At 35.4% G+C, this 17968-nt stretch overlaps 1 protein-coding gene and 1 long non-coding RNA gene across 2 annotated transcripts in view; one reads left to right on the top strand and one right to left on the bottom strand.

Annotated features, from left to right (window-relative positions):
• Window positions 1–14352, bottom strand: part of LOC140165455 (uncharacterized) — a 29214-nt gene extending 14862 nt beyond the window's left edge. Inside the window, exon 1 of the long non-coding RNA XR_011860731.1 lies at window positions 14017–14352. This is a non-coding gene — a long non-coding RNA (uncharacterized lncRNA). The remainder of the gene's footprint in view (window positions 1–14016) is intronic.
• The window catches only part of LOC140146850 (single-stranded DNA-binding protein 3-like), a 195232-nt gene that overhangs the window by 130419 nt on the left and 46845 nt on the right, over window positions 1–17968 (top strand).

Below are 17968 nucleotides of genomic sequence, written 5' to 3'. Positions count from 1 at the left end.
ATAAACTTAAGCTTGTCGTTATGACGGGTTAAACATTCAGCAATAGTCTTCATTCTTGTAGAAGAAAATCCTATATTTGGCAAACCAAAGATAGGATTTAATTTTAAATATTCAACAATACTTGTAATGGGCTATTCCAGTTGAAATCCACACTACCCCTGTGAAAGATTTGGAAATATCTTCCACAGGGGGAGTATGTTTTTCAAATGTAATTGGTCAGAGTTAATCATTTTGAAACCCACACTCCCCCTGTATAATGGCTTAACCTATATCTTCCACAACTGGAGTGAGTATTTCAAATAGAAGTTACCTAATTGTCTATTCTATTTGAAGCTTAAACTCCCTCTGTGGAAGACTTACGCTAAATGTTCCACATGGGGAGTGTGAATTTTAAATAGAGCAGCCCAGTGTAAGCAATACTTGTCAGCATTGATTTTCTAGCACTGGGAAATATTGGAATGAAATTCAAGCTTGCCGTCTACATTGCACAAAATTGTATTAACCAACATTTATCATAAAAGATATATTCAGCAGAGCCTATACAAATGTTTTATTTCACACATTGTTGTTGGGCAGGAAAAAAACCTCCAATAAATTTGTGGCCCTTGAACATGTTTAAAACAAAACTGCCAATAGGTTTTGCTTTAAACATGTTCAGGGGCCAATGACACATTGGGGGGTTTTGCTGCCCAACAATGACAGGTAAAAATGGGAAAAGGGGGTTTTAGCATGACATTGTGATTTTGTTTAAATATCACATACTTGAATGTAACTGTTACGTTCAACATATCCTTGCAATGCATAAAATGCAGGAAAAACTCGCCTGATTTTGCCAAATGAAACATAGATCAATCCTAATTACTTAGTTTATAGTTCAATAAAATTCAAATTCTAATAGTTGGCCAATTTTTGGTTATGAGGTCCAAAAACACATGTTTTGGGGTGGGTTTTTTTTTTTGGGGGGTGTTTTTTGTAAGCTGTGACAATCATCCCCTTGTACTAAGACTAATTTCAGGTTATGCATTCTAATTTTTAGAAAGCATGTTTTAAAGTTTTTATAACCAATTATTGCCAGTTAGAACTAACTAAGGATTAGGATTTAGCTATGCTTCATTTGGCAAAGCAAGATAATATTTTCTCAGTTCCAACAAATTAGAGCTGTATTTTTCTAGAATCGGGAGTAAACAAAGAAACTTCAATCAGAAGGTGGAAGAATACACTTTTCTGCTGATGCTGCATTTTACAAAAACAACACCCTTTTGTAATTGTATGTGGTTTTCTTTTCTTTCTTTTGAATTGCCACAAAGAAACTATTAAATGCTTAGGCTAATCAAACAAGAAAACATTATTTTGTAAATTAAATCCAATACTTCAGGAACTAAAATTTGCAACTCGCTTTGCTACGTTGCGTCCGAAAGCATCAGACTTCATCAGGCATCTGACGTCATCACAACATCATCAATCAGATGCCTGATGAAGTCCGATGCTTTCGGACGCAACGTAGCATAGTGAGTTGCAAATTTTAGTTCCAGTATTAGATTTAATTTACAAAATAATGTTTTGAACTACTGGATGAATAATCTACACCAAGAAACAAGAAAACAGTTTTGTTTTAAGCTGCAGTTTGTTTTGGGAGCAATTTTGCCTAATTTCTATGTTCAAAACAGAGTTTCCTTACAAGCAAGATGAAATCAATGACACATATTGAACATCAATCAATAGCTTTCCTGAAAGCTCTATTTTCACATTTCACCTACTTTGCAGTTGATTTGACGTTAACATTTGGACTTGAAGTATATTTTACTATCATCGTGGGGCACGGTGGCGCAGCGGTACGGGCTCTACCTCGCAATCGGAGGGTTGCGAGTTCGAGCCCCGGCGGTGCCATTGTGTTGTGCACTTGGGCAAGGCACTTAACCTCACTTGCCTCTCTCTACCCAGGGGTGAAATGGGGAGCTGTTAGGGATATTGTCCATTGAGCGCCGCCCAAAGGTATGAGCATGCCTTGGGCATTGTATGGCAGCTGACATATTCTAACGACGGCGAATAAATGTAAAGTGCTTTGATACATGTGAAAGGCGCTATATAAATGTCAACATTTATTTTTTTTTGTTATCATTCCTGATACTACAAACATGCACATGTCACATCTTCATGTTTGGAACCCCCACACAAAGCAAATAAGTTATTTTCTTCAAATTTGTGCAAAATGTCTTTGAAAACATATATGAACTGAACACAAGCAGAAGATACATATTTGTTGGTGCTCAAGTGTTGCCCATAAAAGGTCAAATATGGAAATAGTATAGCAGTGACTTTGCATTGATTTTAGAACCGAAATAAATATTGAAAGAGACCACAGATTACATGAAATGTGAATCCATAGGCAGTGCAAGTTCTTTGCATGTCCTTTATACAACAGATTTGCAACTAAAATACAACACTATGGACCACAAGAGCCTCATCCCAATGACATAGTCCAATAACCTCAATTACATAAGCATAGTGCAAATTTTGACCTCAAGTTGCAGAGTATGAGTTTTTGTACCCAAATCTTCAACGGTCATTCAATGAATGTACAAATGTATTGGGGTTTAAGAACTGTTCCCCTGATAGATGAGCATGTTGCGGATCCTAGTGCAACCAGTCATTTTAGTTCCAGATCTATGTGAAAACTGATATTTATGCCTCGTTATCACCTGATATTGCTACACTTTTAATTCGTCCATGTTTACAGGGAAGACATGAATCTGGGGGTGTTGAGCATTAATGCGATGATTTATGTGTTATTTGTCACACAGGTTTGTTTGGTTCAAGACCCACTTCAATTTATCCGACAGATTTGACTTCTCTTCAAAATTATGAATCATTTTCAAGAGTCTTTTCACTAATGTTAAACAAGCAATTGTATATGCGGTGATTAATGCATGAGCTTGAAAGCCGAGGTTCGTTATTTCGTTTGAAAGGACGTAATCAAAATTCCACAGGAATATCATGAAAAAAATAAAGGAATAGTGGAAAATTTAAATTATGTGTTATTATTATTCATGCTGTCGGATAGTGAACTGCACAATGTTGACAACAGTTTTCAAATGATGCTTACGTGGCTTGTCACAAAAAGTGGCTCACTTTAACGGCACTCAATAATTCATCACCTCTTTGAAGATTTATCGCGATTGAGGATGATCAGAAAAATCTTGAAATCTTCAGCTGGTGATGGGGAAATTGAAAATCTGGGTTTAAAAGCGTGAATGCAAGGAAAGGATGGATACTTTTTGTGTGTTTGTGTGAAGGATATAGGAGAGCATAGAGAGTGGTGAATTCCAATTGGGTCGAGTGAAAATCAATACTAAATGTAAGGCTGCAATGTGAGCTTTTGGATTTTATATTTCAACTTGCATTTTGAATGTGGTTATAACATGCATGTCCAATGAGAATGGGATTTGAATCGTTCAAAGGGAAGTGTGGCCTATAGGGATGCTTTACTCTGGAGGGGACATCACAAGAAATTATAATTGAGCTTTTTGCATGAAAGCTTATCATTTAGCAAAATCAAGATGAGATTTGATGTGTAATGAGGAAGAGAACTATTATGTGTCCAACTATAATATTTAACATGATTCACTTTGAACTTGACAAGCTGTCAAATATGAACCATATTGTTATAAAGCAGCCATGTTATTCAGTCACTACAAGATAAAGTAAGATCTTTTTCATGTTGCAAAGACCGGTATATTAATTGTTTAGGATACAGTATCCTTATAAGGGCCTCAAAACAGGCAAAACAGGCAAAACATTGCAGCCCTTCCACCTGTCCAACAAAATCCTATAGTACTGTAGGAGTAGTCCATTGTTTGCCACTACTTTATCAGATATAACTTGAAGCAGTATTCTAGTACTAGGTACAATGAGATGAATCATTGAGCTTTTCAACAGGTTATTGAAAACTGTATTGGATTCAAAATGATGAAGTATGAACAGGGAAGTAGTTAAATTATCATACTGATCTGTTAAAGGCTTTTCCAAGAACCACAGACCAAATGCTAGGCTTATTAAGACTCATAATGATTGTGATTATGGTAAGTTGGGTAACACAATAATTGCATGATTGTGTGAAAATTTGGTTAAATTCTTATAATTTTGACAATCAGAAACTTGATATTGCACACAAAGAGTTTAAATAAGTGTTTAACTGGTAAAGTGAGCAGTGTTTGGATGAAGTAAGAGCATGCATAGTGCACACAGCCTTTCTGACCCAATTAGCAAGTTGTAGGTCAATTTAGTGCAAATAACCATGGATGAGTTGGTTGAAGGGGAGTGTGGCATTTGCAAGAAGATAAAAGGGTGAATTGGGTTAGGTATGCTTAGGTGCTGGTATTGCTGCTTCAAGTCAATTGGGCTATTACAGAATATATATTCACATCCTCTATAGAGGAGTTTGGATTTCAGGACTTTTTGCCCAGTCATGCTTTGTGAAAATCCAGATATTTAGAGTCCAAAGGCGAAATAATCCAGCAGAAAAATAGTTCAAAACCGGAAATGCTCAATTTGAAAATTCTGTGATTTTTCATTCATTTAATTGCATTTCCAAGCTTTTTCTAGTGACATTGACAATTGCAATTCCAGTTGTTTTCAGAAAGCAAACTTAGAAATCCAGACATTTCTTTTATTAAAAAGTATAGGGGTTGTGCACTTATTTCTGGAATAGCCCATTATTTAAAAAAAAAACACTCAAAAAAGCAAGATGTTCATTAAAAGCTAACTGCATTAGTGTGTGCCCAACTTTCTTATTGCCCATGTCTAACACACAAGGTGCACATGTAGACCTAATATGAAGCAGGATATTAAATTCAAAACTCGAGAAGTGGCTTAAAATGTTGAAAATGCTGTAACAACATAACCAGACATGGGCTAGCTATTACTTGAATAAAAAAACAAAACAAAAAAACAAAAACTAATATTCACAATTTGTACAACATTCATGCTCTGCGTAAAATATCAAAACTTATTTGCATCTAGTAAGAATAATGACCCACATTGTGATCTGATACTTTTACAAGCTTTAGAGAACATACAGAATCGCAGATTGATAAGGTACTAACATTTGGTCCAGATTTGAAATCCATTGTGAAAACAGCTTCTCATCATTCCCACCTGTGCCGTGTTTTGTCTTGGGTTGCATAGATTTTGTAAGTCGATGTGTAATTTTAGTAACATGATCGGCTTTACATACTAAATTTGATGTTTTAGCGAAGTAACCGGAGAAATAGAAACATACATATTGCTACTTGCTGTGATGAGAAAATATTTATATTGTTTTAATAACATTTTATTAATGCGTAACTTGGTTGTTTGAAACTGAAGGATGGACCTTGATTTCAACCAAAGTGTATTAATTTAGTTCCATATTTAGATTTAATTCAAGAAATTTGTGATTTCAATGACTGGGTGATGTTAGTGTTCCTGCAACTGAATGACTAAGAACATGATATTTTGCATTAATTTAGGGAGAGAGAGAAAGGCAGAGGGAAGGGTAGGTGTGTAAACATTGAGAAAAAAATTTGTAATAACGATGATGTGAAAGTTATACAATCAGCACGAGGAAAAGCAATAAAATTGCAATGCACCATTCTATGACTACAATATCCTACCAAATTTCAATATAACAAGTGCTGGGAAAGCAGCAGCGGAATCTTTTAATAACTAAGTTTGTCATCAATCGAGACAAACTTATTATGTTTTCTCAATCTCCCCTTTGGTGTGATGTTTGTGACAAACTTATCAATAAAAGTACATGTGAAATAAAGGCTCCTATCAATATTTGGATTGGATAAAGTGTTGACAAGAAGCAAATTTTATTTATTGCTAACTTACAACAAAAGTGCCTTACCACATAGGGCTGCAAATTAAAAACATGTAACAAAAAGCATGACAATGATTATTCGGTTACATGAGGGGTTTCTTTTAATGGGTTCCTAATTTGTACAATTTAGTTTTAAAATATTGAATGAAAATGGTTATGTTGTTGCATGAGCGGTTTATTTTAATAAATGGTTACTAATTTGTACAATTTTGTTCAAAATATACATTCTTTTGTTTAGGGATTCAAATTAAAGCATGTAGCTATGGGAAATAAAACCCCTTTTATGTTAGGGCCGATTTATACTATCTATAATATGCGAAGTAGGTATTCATTATTCAAATGTCTGGTGGAAATACAGTATAGATTTTACGTCAACAAACATTTGTTAGAAGTTAAACATGACTGGGAATAGAATGGGAATAGATCAAATAACAAATACTTGTTGCATCAAATATTTGTTGTCAAATTTATAGTGTTGAACCAGACAATACACACTTTTGCAAAAACTACTTATTTTTTAAACCGCAATATTCATTTTATTCTTTTTACTCACAGATTTTTTTTTTTCTCAAATATATTCACAAAAAAGTGATAAGTCAATGAAAAATTGGTAAACTAATTGTTAAAAGCATTATATAGGTATGCTCTTACAAATTTCAATGTGATTTTAGATGAATTCTTTTATAAAAGTTTATCAAATTTACCAATAGTTAATTTTCCACTACTGTGTAAAAAATTGTTATGCGTGTGTGAATTAAAAAATTAAATTAAGGGACACATGTAATATCCTCTCATGAACTACAAACTGGTAATAGGCATAGTCTTATACTTCTGAATGCAATCTTATACTTCTGAATTCTTAAAAATCCATTCATAAGGGAATTTCAAAAAGTTTTGGAAGAAACAAATATTTGTCAAAATCAGCAGACAAAAGGCTAGTGATGGATGTTTGAATGGAAATGATGACTGGGGAAACTGGTGACAACTAATTGCATCACAACACAAGGTTTAACTTTATTGCAACTTAAATTGAGATAGGTTTATTACTTTTTATTGTGTCGATACTTTTTTTTTATTAAACGATATAAAGGGAGCTGACAGGAAAACTAATGGGCTTTAAAACTGCTACTGTCTTGAGTGAAATGCAGGGTACTCTTACTTGTAAATTTCATCTTGTAATAGCTGTTTTTGGACCAATTTAGATATGTTGTACTCATCTTCATTTATAACTGATGATGATGATGATGGTGGGGTATGAGGAGGAGGAGGGAGGAAGATCCCGGGGGGTCACTCCCATTGTGGCCTGTACACCATCCGCGATTAATCAACTTTTGAAAAGCACCCTAAACAAGGATTTAACCCTTGGCTAAAACGACACCCTAAACAGGGATTTCATTCCTAACATCAAATTTCATACCCTAAATTTCATTTCCGCGTATTTAGCAATTGCAATTTTGCTACCCTTTTTTCCAATTTTTCATGTTTTTGACACCCTACCCACGAAAATCGACCCTTTTTACGCGTTTTCATTATCGCGGATGGTGTACCGGCTACAATGGGAGTGACCCCCGGAGGAAGATTCAGACTCACAAACCACCACACCCACTTAGTCTTTGTCAAAGACTACTTGCGATTGAGGGGCACAAGTAGTTAGTAAACCGTGATGCCCCTTCAATAGCGAATGTTGAGAGCTTGCATGGTTTCTTTTAGTGTGTGGTTCCCAGTAGTTTCTCTCCCTATGGATAATATAGTTACACAGGTTGTAGTACAGACTACACCCCCTGGTGATCATTACAATCATGCTTCCTTGGAGTTGTTTCTGAATAAAAAGTGGTTTTAATACATTGTTTTCTAAAATTAATTTCTGTGCCAGGTTTATGCACTTCTTATAAATGGGAAGTATTCAGGTCAAAGCAATTAATGTTTCACAGGTACAATGTTCTCATAATAGTATTACCCATTTTTATGGGCCATTGGAAATTATTTTTAATGTATGGGTATTGTCAAAGGTTTTATTCATGACGATCTATGTTTTTAACATATCAAACAGTGAGATTAGATTGTTTAAGAAGTGTTACACATTGCATTGTTATCATGCCCATGGCAATAACGATTACAGTTACGATTAAAAATTTCACTGCAAAGTAAAGTTTTCTCCTATAAAAATTTTCTATTCTATAAACACATAATGAAATGGTTAAATTTGTTTGAATGTATAGATTGAAAAGAAATTAAAATAGGACCAAATATGAAATTCTGAAAATTCAGGGAAAAAATTGTGGAAATCTGCTACTTGCTTTGACAGCGGTAAGGACAGGGTAAAGAACACATACAAATTATTTTTGCTTTACTTTTCCCAATGACGGGAAAAGGATGTTGTTGGAGCGTGATACATTGATGAGAAAAAATGGGTGAAGAAATGCTGAATGCCAAAGGGTTCATTTTTGTGTACTTGAAATTCACATCCTGTCAGCAAGATTTTACCATTCCTTTCTATACAGATTGTACGCAGATCTAAAAAAATATGAAATTAGAAATGTGATTTTTGATAGCAGTTCATGATCTATATGAAAAGATGTTTACATTGAAATGTATACAAGTATGCCATAGTGGCTCTTGAAATACGCAAGTAATAAAAGTATATCGCATAAGATCCCAAAACATGTGGCTGTGGATCCCACGATTGGTAGGGTGAATGCAAAATGTTTGCCTGGCACATGCATGTCTTAATAAGTATGATTAATCAATATAAATTGTGTGTGAAATAAATGTGATAATGAGGCTACACAAATTCTCTAGATTAGATTAATATTCTATCGTCATCTGATGATACTCTTTCGTAGATGATTCTCTATACCACAATCCATATAATGATTTTGCTCCTGGAGATTTGTGTAAAGAAATGCCAGAATTCCAACGTAATAATTGCTTTAAAGTTTAGGGATGGTGGAAATAACAAAAGTACAGATTGACTTCATTTCATTGGACATAAGTCTAAGGCAATAGAACCAAATTACTACAATCATTTGATTGACCATCGATGCTTGGTCGATCCTTGAATTCATGAAATCAATTAAGTGACTATTGTCAATTGTTATAACATTTGAATATGTGCATGTAATGATATTGACCAATACAAATTTACTATTAATTTTGATTAGTTGAAAGTTCATATATAGCAAACATTCAAGCAGCATCGATGGTCGATCCAGAGATTAAGGGGGTACTTAAACACCCCTGCCCAATTTCATGCCTATTTTTGCATTTTTCTCAAAATTTATAGCGCATTGGGAACAAGTAAGATATGTATATTATAGGGGCAAGGACTACAACTACTGCACTGGAAATTTTATTTCAGCACAGACAACAGTTGTGGAGTTACAGTCAAAAATGAGGGAAAACCAATATTTGAGTTGCTGAATTTTCAGTACAGTAGTTGTAGTCCTTGCCCCTATAATATACATATCTTACTTTTCACCAATGTGCTATAATTTTTGAGAAAAATGCAAAAATAGGCACAAAATTGGCCAGGGGTGTAGTACCCCCTTAAACAAATGTGGTTGTGGTGCCCTACAAAATTACTACTATAGTACATCATATAAAACAGTTACTGCGATTCCTGCCTGGTCAAGGAACACTCTGGCAAGGATGAGATCGTGCCTTGACAAAAGTAATGCTAATCTTTGATCTATAAATGGACTGTGGACATTCACTTCCATTAGCCCTTTCTTTACCATCGTTAACTCAACAGGTCATGAATTGCTTTTAAAAAGTCAAGCATTTTCATGAAAAAGCTCAAAATCTAAATGCAAAATTTACGAAACTTATACATGAGTACAAATGTGCCTAGCAATAATTAGTATATCATTGGTTCATGTAAGATGCACTTGAGAATATTGGTGGATGTGGTGATTTTGAATATATATCACTCTTTGGGTTCAGAACCGATCCGTGATTCATGAATGGACATACGTATTCAACCCCATGCCGTACACTGCGTCGTGCGCATTTATACCAAATCAGGCCTGTCGTGCTAGATAATAGCCATGATTAAGATAGGCGTGCAAATTGTCTGGTTGCCATGGAAACGTGATTGTTTCTTATCCAAGTTCTAATGGAACTTGACTTAAGTAAATGTGTGTTAATAATTCATGATGATGTTGCTAATTGTGATGTTATATTTCATCTGTGAATGGTAAGGACTGTTGTAGTTGTGTATCCATGCGATGATGTGGAGGATATTGTAAATGAAAGGGGTAATATTAGATTTTAAGTGCTTAAACATGATTTTGTCACTGGTGTGTTATAATGTAACCTTGTTTTCAGTTTTGGATGAAAACAAATGAGCTTTAATACCATTAGATTGTGAGAAAAAAGCAATCTATTTCAACATCCATTCCAATGATTGCACAAAATCCCAGCTACTTAAATCACAATAAGACCATACATATTCTCTAGACCAAATATATGAACAAAATAAACCATGCATGTGACAATAGAGTTGGAAGCAAGAATTGAAAGTCTGCAATAAGTAATCAGTTACATGTGCCTAATGTTTTCAGGTTTCAAATGGGAAACACATGAAAACCTGTTCATTTGTATATAGCTGGTTGATAAAAGTTGTTTGCAGTATCATGGCTAGTGGAATATATGCTAAGATAATGTAACATCATCATTGAACTTCCATCAGGGAATTGAGCCCAAAATAGGGCGTTTGGACATATGTGACCATCCACCACAACTGAGCCCGGATGTCGCAGTGCCACTATAATTGAGATATGCTCCTTTGAACTTAACAATAAACAATAGGAAACAAAGGATTTATTGACTGTTTTATTGATTTTTCACAACTTAAATGTCAAGTACTATAGACATCATATACATCATTTTAAAGCTAATTTCAAGCAGAATGTTTTGGTTGAATATCTCAAAAATGATGATTGGCGACTTCAGGGCTCAGTTGTGCTGGATGGTCACATATTATATTAAAGTAAATCTTTATTTCCACATCATGGTCACAGTACAGTCTCTTAACTTCCATGATACAGTGTAGCATGAATCATGCTGGCCATGATAATTTCATGTTTTACTTATAAGAGAACTGAAGTGGACGTGTGAAAAATTAATAAGCCAGTTATTGTCAGTCCATCCTCGTCTCTCAGGGTTGTGGATGGGGCATCGTGAGTTTCAGATTTGTTGCACTAAATTGGTTGCGATATGGTTGGCCAGAGTTATTGGATTTGAGGCTCAGCAGAGATGTTGCATACATTTTCTGCTGTGTGTGTATGTGTGTAGTTTTTTTCTTAATGCAACATTTTCATTCACTGTGATTTGATGAAATGAAACATTTGATCTTTAACCATTTTAATAAATGATTTCAATAGATAAGAGGTTCACGGAACAGTTCATTCAAAGAAATCAGAGCACAAATTTGTAAGAATGTTGCCTGTAATTGTTCCAAGTGTAAAACACTCTTCTGAGTCTATCATTTGTATATTATTTTCACCTACTATATTTCAGTAACTGCAAAAGCAGATATAATTGACAGAAGTTGTGGAATGCTCAGTAAAAAGCAGAAGGAGAGCAAGAAAACATAACATTCCATGCTCCAAGAAAGGGCCTCCATATTACCTTTAAGAGTCAATAGTACAGTGAAGAAGTGTGGTAGCATGGTATAGCACACATTGTAGACTAAGCTCTGAGCATACTAGATCGGAAGAGCGATGTAAATTGCCAATTAAGCCCATTGTAAAGTCGTGCTAACTTTGAGCTTGCCTGGATACTGTTTAACTGAACATTTTTCCAGTATATTAAAATGTTCATTCTCTCCACACTCCTCCAAGCTAGTGTTAAATTATATTGAAAACAGGCAAACAACTGTCGAGTGAATAAATCTATATATACCAAACCTGCAATATAAACCAATTTAAAAATGCTAACATGTATAAACAAGTAAAATGCAAAAGTATCAACCATGTAAAATTTTGAGAACTCGTATCTTGATGACTGCTGGGGAAGTGTGGTCTCTGCATTTTGTAATCGCAATTATATCACACCATCAAAGTGGTTGTTTTTTCATACGAGTAATCTTTTCATGCTTAGATAATTTACATTTCCATCACTTACTCAGAATTCAGTATCATTCCTGTTCACTTGGTAATCCATTCCTAATAAACATTTGTGGACTTTTAAAGGTGGGGAAATTGGGAATATCACTCGAAGATTAAAGTGCACTGCAAAATGTGTCCAAATTTTATTACATTGACTATAAATGTTCTGAGATCATTTCTACACAGAATGAATGTAACTGTCACCGATATATAAGAGGGAATGTAACATTTGTAAACCCTGCAGAATTCGGCAGCTGTGCCCCCCCTCCAGGATTGATGCACAAGCAGTGGCGGCACCAGGAATTTTTTGGGTGGGGGAGGGGGGGGGGGGGAAAATGAATTTCAGGGGGGATAAATCAACAAGTGAATTTTGAAATTTTGGGGTTTTGAGGCTAAAAGTAGGGGGGAAATCCCCACCCCTCCTGCAATGTACGGTCATGCCTTGGTTTGGAGCTTAGCTTCGGGTGTGCAAGATTCTCGGTAAGGTAGAAAAAAGTGGTACGTTCTTCGGTGGAAGTAGGGTATGTGTATATTTTGACATACATCCCCAAACCCCAGAAGAGCTTGGGTGCAATATTTGAATTATTCATGCAATATTACTCTTCCACACTGTTAGTGTGAATTGAGAAAGAAATCCAAACATTTTTTCAAACTGAGGGAGCTCTTTGCATCACCTTACCTCCCTCCCCGCTTGCTGCTAAGAACTGAACATGGATGAGTCTTTGCTACAGACTAGTTTGTCATAAAACTTGGTTATTGGTAGTCTAGTTTATGTAACCATTATCCACTGTTGTTGACTTTATAATAGCAATTTCATAACGTCTTCCTACAGAGCTGTGACCTACTTCGAGCTTCAAAGTGTCATGTGCAAGAAATGCCTCAATTACAGTGACAGCACTATGTTGCTCTGAACCACTTAACTTATCAGTCTTAGACAACGGGGAAAGAAGGAAAACCCCACTGAAATCTGCTAAATTCCACCCCAGCTTGTATTACTAATATTGTTCACCAAAATATCACACAGTGTGAGAAAGGGAGTTATTTAATAACCACCAACCATTTGAATAAATTAAATTGTGTCTAGGAAAAGATGAAGAGATGGCTTTGCAATAGGGCATAATGGTCCTGTCAGTTTGTTTAATAAATTTTCACCCACGTTCAATAAATGTTTGATATTTTAGTGACATTGATGAGTCTGGCAAAATATTTTGGCATCTTAGGTAATAAACTTTTTTTTTTTGTCTTGGAATAAGTGAGTTATATAAGAGACATATGCAACATTTGCTGACATTTGACATGTGTGCAATCAGTGAAATTTGGAAATATTGGTAATGGCAAACTTTGACTGCATGGTGGTATTCAAAATTGACAGATAGCTATCGTTTATAAAAACATCTTGTTATGTTTTATTAAAATGGAACTGATTGTTTGATATGGAGATACCAGAGCTTATTTATTTATTTATTTATTTATTTATACTTTCTTTAAGCAGGGTAATCCCATCAATGAAAACACTGATCTTCCTGGGGGCCCTGCAAGAACCAGTGCTAGAATTATTGCCATAAAACGCAACCCTATACAAAATAATTTAAAATGCTTGACTGTTTTAAAAGCAATTCTTGACCTGTTGTGTTAACGATGGTAAATAAAGGGCTGATTATTAAACCATGCATTCGTATTACAGGTGATGTACTATACTTTGTTCGACCTATACATGGCAAAATATATATATATATTGGGGTTTGTCGTGCACGCCATTAATGATCAATCCACGATGTTTTGAGCCTTAGCTAGTTTTAAGTCGAACAAAGTATAATTTGGGTACAATTACCGAATAGGGTGCAACTTGCTAGACTTGAGTCCAGTCCTTATTTACGGAGTTAGAGGTTAAGGTTTAGGGTTGGGGTAGGGCATTCTTGCAATAAGACTGGTAGAGTTGCACCCTGTTCGGCAATCACTCCATAATTTGTCTATAATCATTCAACTTACATTGTATATATTTGCAATATTCTTAATGTACAATATTAAGCCAGCACTACTTACCAGTAAATGTGAGTACTAGCCTGTCTATGATCCGATGGGTTTATGATGTGACAATGCATGTCTATTCCACAAATCCACTGGAGAGATAACATAATCCACTTTGGTATAAGATGCAACAAAGTAATGTCTTGATGAGCTATGGTCTGCTCTATATTCATAGTAAGCACCATACAACAGGCGGGTGGCTATGTTGGTCAATTTGAATGAAGTATGATCTACAGCGTGATAGCAGCTGATGTGGATTTGATAATGGTAGCATATTTGGTAACATCCATGTTGCACATGGTATAGACTAATTTGCCATATGAATGCATAATAAAGGAAGGATAAGTTGAAGACATCCCAAAATAGGAATCATTTGCAAAATTTTGTAAAACACAGTTGAACCAAACTTTCGATAGCTTCTGCTTCCTCATGTGGACTCGAAGCAGGTGGAATCACACTTTCTCTTATTTATCCGTAATGTGCAACATACACAAACAGATTATGGACTGACCATAGGATGAAGCACAAACTTATGAAAGACGGAGAACCAACACATTGGCTCCACACAGGTGTCACAGTCCAGGAACGTTCATAATATTCTTGCAGAACAGGTAAAGCTCGTGTTGCTAGCCATGACAATATGACTAGGCATAGATCCCCACCAAGCTGGTCATAGCAGACCTTAACATACTTGCAGACCGAACACATTTAGTATTTTCCATGTTGATGTAAAATTCCGATTGTGTTATATGGTGCTCCAGCTGATTGATTTCTGCGGATATTCCATTTATATAATTCCCAGAGACAAAGTTCACTAGTTCAGTAGCCTCTGTGTATGTGTGGACTCATCATACACTGACCAGGTATACTTTGAATATCAAAACTCATCCACACTGCATATGAGGTTGATGTTACAGCACAAAATTTGTATGTGTAGCATAGGGAACTTTACCCTCTGTAGCGAGACTACTTAAGCTCAATAGTGGCGAGTAGTCTCATCAGTTGCGATGTGAGAGAGCAATTTGCAACGGTGCAAACAGACCATTAATCCAAAAGCATTGACATACACACGCACAAGCTCCAGGCCAAAGTACTACTAAACTTAACTCCTCTAAAAAGGATTGCCATCGAGTGACAGAAACAAAAGAGCTCCCTCGCTGTCAACAATAAGTGATGAAGGTGTACACTGTGCATTACGACGACAAGAGAAGAAAACAAAACCCCCACACGTCCATGGCTCGAGCACTTATAAACCTCCCATCCGCTTGCACCCTCGTGGCAGTTCTAAATTAGCTGGAAATTAAAACGAACAAATGCTGTTAGGATGGTCACGGGCAATTGACACACCACTTAATCATGTGGTGTTACCATGGCAACACAGGTGATCACCAGAAATTGTTTGTTCGCCTATAAGATCAGTTTCCCCCTAAGTACACCGATATGGAACAGGGAGTGTTTAGCGTTTGGAGCGTAACAACTCAGTGTTTCTCTGCTACTCAGTTTGGTCCGATAGCGATCTCAGACGTGACCGAGACAATTTGAGACCAAATCCGTATTAAAAGGACTGTCAATTTGCAGCTGGCTTTTATAAATGGATTCCTAAAGACCCAATTCAACAGGATTTGGATGTTGGTGGCTCTGTGTGCTGGATGACTTGATGCTGAAAAGAGAAAGATAAAAATGGGTGCATTAGTATGGAGAGAGAAAGAGAAAAACATGATAGACTAGAGGTGAACTGCCCTATCTTGACACAAAAAAGGTGATTTTTTATGACATTTTGATTGTTACATGGAAAGTGTAAATTACAGATATTTAATAGTAAGGATATGTAAATGATGAAGATGTGGGATTGGACACCTTTGGTATTGGTTGTAGATAAAATTGAGTGAAATGCATTAAATCAGTTTTAATGCATGTGGGAGATAAAAACCTTGGAAATATCCCAAACTTTAAAGGAGATATGGTTGAAAAATGTGGAGGTGGTTTCTCCTTCACATAGCAAATCCATTAAAGTTATGCTTTAAGCAATTTAGTTACCTTTTTTTAAACACAGTAATTGCCTATTGCATGGAGAAAGATTCCTTATTCATTCCACCATCATGCCCATTTTTCTCTTCATTATTGTTTGTCATGGCAACTGTCCCACGGCCCCATCGTATCTGACAGGTGCCGGGTGGATATTGAGTTTTTTTGGCGCAACGTTTAAAATTTCCTTCATTGATGGATACTCGTGGACCATGATCAAATAACCAGTTATTAAAAGATGTATAGTGCTCTCTCACTTGCTCTCTCCTTACTATGTGTTCAATATGTCTTTTGACACACTATTGACAAGGGTTTTGTGTTGTCTATTCAAGCCTTCAAATCTCAAGTTTTAATATTGTTACCTATGATGAAGATGAATGATTAAGCCATGTGGAGGCAAAATGAGTTAGATGTCGGTGGAATTTAATTTGAAATATTCAAAATAAGGACGCAATTTCTGTTTTATTCAGTTGCTTTTATTACATGAAATTGTGCAGATGTGAATAATAACAAAATTTCCATTTTGATTGGATTTACAGAATAATGTTCTTCTTTTAATTGGCAATTTGAATGGATTGGCTAACCATGAATGCATTTCATTCTAACACAGACATGTTGGATTTGACCTGAGCACATTAGTGGCAATGGGCTATTCCATTTAAAATCCACACTACCCCTGTGGAAGATTTTGGAAATATCTTCCACAAGGGGAGTATGAATTTCAAATGGAATGGGCACATTAGGCAGCTTCATTTGAATTGTATACCCTCTGATAAATATTCTACATGAATCTTACACAGAGGGAGGGTGAGTTTCAAATAGAGTTGGTTAATGTGCAATTGGATTTGAAATTCATACTCCCTCTGGAGAAGATATTTCCAAAATCTTAAACAAGCGTACATGTAGTGTGGATTTTAAATGGAATAGCCCAAACTGGCAGTAGCCAGTGAACAGTGATTCAACCCATCATCCTGTTATTGATGATACTGTAATAATATTATTACCAAACATCTTTGTTATGTTGCATATTGGGTTAGAACCAAATTCAGTAATAATAGATATTCCAGTCTTTTAATAATAGAAAGTAATTTTGTAAACTTGTTTAAGCAATACTCAAGCGATCCATACAATAACAAATTGTATTTATATTACAAACTTATCAGTTTTGCACTGTGAAGATGAAAGTAATTTGAAGGCTATTATTAACTCTACATTTCATGCACATTTGGAGGTAAATAAATAACACAACAGGGCAGCTGAGATGCATTTTTGTTACTTGTATGCTGCCATTTTATCTCTTACGTTTTATGAAATAACTAATTATAGCATAGAACGGTTGTGTTGTTAGAAAGAAATTCTAGATATATCCAGTGTCTTTCAATATTTAATTTTAAGGGGCATTACTTGAATTACACTTTTGTGCAGTTCTCAAACAAATTATTTGCACACAAAACTACAAATGCTGGACAACTTTTCATGTGACCTATCAATATGTGTAATCAGATGGTTTAAATGATTTAAATGAGTATCGCATGATTTGAGAATCCTATCCATCAAAATATCAGATAGGTGTAATCAATAATTCATATTTGCATTATCGAGCATCAAATTTGCTGTTAGTTTGGGTGAAAATTGGATTGCGTTTGGAGTAACATCAGCCACGAAGCCTGTGTGGATTTGTGCCTTGTCATATTTCATTGTATTTTATAGAATTTCACAATCTTCATCAAATTGGGGCTCAGCTGTCAGGGGGAACTTATAGGATAAGATGACAGACTGTGCACACAGTTCATGATCGCAAGTTTTATGTTCAGGTTCAATAAGCTTATAAATTGTAATATTTTGACAACGCATTGTACTAAAATCCGATTTACTGCTTCGGTTGCGAGTCAAACAGCTAATTCCATCATTTCATATGTATATAATGTTCAGAGAGATATTT

Source organism: Amphiura filiformis, chromosome 1 (genome assembly GCF_039555335.1).
Source record: "Amphiura filiformis chromosome 1, Afil_fr2py, whole genome shotgun sequence".
NCBI classification, from domain to species: domain Eukaryota; kingdom Metazoa; phylum Echinodermata; class Ophiuroidea; order Amphilepidida; family Amphiuridae; genus Amphiura; species Amphiura filiformis.
Note: the sequence above shows the minus strand (reverse complement) of the source record. Positions and strands in the feature narration are given on the sequence as shown.